Here is a 2,949-nt window from a genome sequence, read left to right as displayed (position 1 = left end):
GTTTTGTGCTTTCATGAGGTGCTGAATCGACAGCTACAGATTTGACCTTGCTAAGCTGGTTTCTCGCTGCCAGTAACAGATGCTTTTCTACAGACCTAGACAATTAGTGCAGACAGCGGGTCTCCTGTTTTTCTAAATAACATTGTTAGCTTCCCCATCTCCGGAATGTGAGACAGCAGACTAGGATGGTAAACTACAAATTAATGAAGAAGCAGTGGATTGGTAAACAGAGTTGTAGCTGATGAGACGACAAACCAGAGCTAGCCAAGTGTCCTCCAACCTGACCCAGGCCTTCATCAAAAAGACCACCAAACAACAACTGAGAGATATACACATGTAAAAGAACTGAGACTTGGGGTAAGAGGGAATGTCAATCATTCTGGGGACTCATTGTAATAATGAGTAATTTTTTTGAGTAATAATTTTCTTGAACATCTAATGCATAAGCAGCTTGTTCTTTAAAGTATGTGCTTTTCTTGCCCTCCAGTATGCAAGCTAGGTGGGAATACCCCCCCTGCATCCAGCATGTGCACAGTGCTGATTAGATATACCTGTGTTTTAACTTCTCTGTAGTTACAGAGTTTGATTTCCACGCATCACATCCCATTCCCAGAATTTTGTTTTTGTTTTCAGCACTTTGTAGGACTTCTAGGAGTATGGAACTAGGGGTTTTAGGCTGGAGGCTACAGTTCAAAGGGCTATGTGAGGAAAGAAGCACAATGTGTTATCCCTTCCTATAGGAACAGACAGCTACTTCTTACTGAAAGTTGGTCTTTCCTACTCAAGAAATAGGGTAATACTTTCTCATGCAGATGGGTGGAAGCTATGACTGATCACCACAGATAACCTGCCCATTTTTCATCTGTTCCCACTGGGAATTTCTCCACCATGTATGAACTCATTGTTATCCATATAAGGAGATGTAGAACTAATATTTATTTTACTTAATTTAAATGGTTAAATTTTTAACATTAAAAGTCTTCTTTGCTGATTGTCAGCTTAGTATGAAGGAGTAAAGATACAGGCTTTAAAAGAATGCACTCTTGTGCACTCTTCTAAGAATTTCAACATCCTTTGAGGAATAAAACAGTTCTACTGAAAGAATACTGTCTGCCAGCATCTTAAGAAGCCCAGAGGAGACCACATGCCCATGTAACATGTGTTGATGGCTCCTTCTTCCTACACCATCAGTGGTCTTGGTTAAAGTCACTGAAAAGGAAGAGGAGGGCTTCTTTGGTCACTTGAAGCAAAGCTTGAAGATGGGCATGGTGGGATAGAAGCGAGTGCCTCTACTTAAAAGGTGGTCTAGGGATAGGTTAATCAGAGAAGCATACAAAGATATACAGAGTATGCAAAGGTAAAGTAATCAACGTATTACTGCATATTTCTAGATGACTACATACATAAAGAGAATTTTCTTTTTTATCTCAGTTTCCCATAAAGTTCCATAATCTTGTCAGAATGAGTGATACTCAACACCCCAAGATAGCCTTTTTTTTTTTTCATTGGAGCTCACATCAAATACTCTTCCCTTCTTATCTGGATATTTAATTCTGATCAACGTGTGGAAAAGTTACAGTTTCCAAATAAAACAAAAAAGGATTTTGATACACATTTTTAATCATCGTTAGTATAGAAATAAAAAGTAGTTCATTAAGAATACACTTTCAAATGCAATTTACTTTGTACTATTTAAGTCACATTAAAGCCAATATTTTTCTGCAAGGAAAATCTATTTTCAGTATACTTGTACTACTTTTAAAATATTGAGCATTTAACTTCTTCTGATCTCTGAGTCTTGGTGAGCAGCTTTGGTTGAAGTTATTGTTCATTTGCACTTGCATTAAAGGACACAGAATCACAATTATGGCATCAGTGTCCTTAATCTATTCTAGCTGCACATAAAAGATAACCATGACTTCTGGGTTCTCAGGATCATTGTAGATTTACTACTGCTGTCACACAAAGCAGAGATCAAAAGCAGAGGAGTTGGGAAAGCTGTTTGAGGGTTAGTCTGAAAGATTTCATCCCTCACATGAAATGGTCTTTGTGAAACAGAGTTATATTAGGGATTCCATTTTATTAAGAGATTAAAATATGGGTTACTTTGACTCCGAAAATACATGCCAAGCAGGACTGAAAGAACTAAACAGATATTGTCATGAGAAAAAAGAAGAAGAAGAAGAAGAAGAAGAAGAAGAAGAAGAAGAAGAAGAAGAAGAAGAAGAAGAAGAAGAAGAAGAAGAAGAAGAAAAGATACAGAGCTAAGAAATCTTACTTCAAAGCACCAAAATGATGCAATTTTGTGTAAGTATAATTCTACAGAAAAGATTCCAGATAATATCCTTTTATCAATGTTATTACTCACTGTAAATATAATGGAAACAGTTGTACTTTCTGCCTTCCTAGAGGATGATGCTTACACAGAAGCTCCATTGATTTTCAAACTAAAAAAAATCAAGAGTAGCACAATAGTAGATATGGGACTTAAGGACTTTCAAAGTCCCCTCCATGTTTGGATCTTCTAACTGAAATATAACTTTTTAATCATCTTAGTATCATAATGCAATATATTTTCGAGCTGGAAATATTATTCTGGATTGGTTTGCTCCACTCAGTTCCAATTTACAAATGTTGATCTCACTCTTTCAATTAGAGAGCTATGAAGAGGTATTATACAATGTAGACTGGTCCAAGAGAGCATTTCACTACCTTGAATGAAAGTTACTGGATAAAGTACAGAAATAGCCTTCCGAACAGCAAAAATTCTTATCTCTCTGTGACTCATCCATTGGATTAAGCTGGAAACACCCCCACTTCCATTTGCTGCTTGACAATCTATACTCCAGGCAGGAAAAAAGTGCTTTAACAAGAGAGGAAGATTAAAGTACAAGCAGGAGAAAGAAGGAAAATCTAAAAAGCTTAATGATTTAGGAGCTGTCTTGAAAG

The sequence above is a fragment of the Phasianus colchicus genome, chromosome 1, assembly GCF_987193195.1.
Source record: "Phasianus colchicus chromosome 1, bPhaCol1.hap1.1, whole genome shotgun sequence".
NCBI classification, from domain to species: Eukaryota; Metazoa; Chordata; class Aves; order Galliformes; family Phasianidae; genus Phasianus; species Phasianus colchicus.
Note: the sequence above shows the minus strand (reverse complement) of the source record.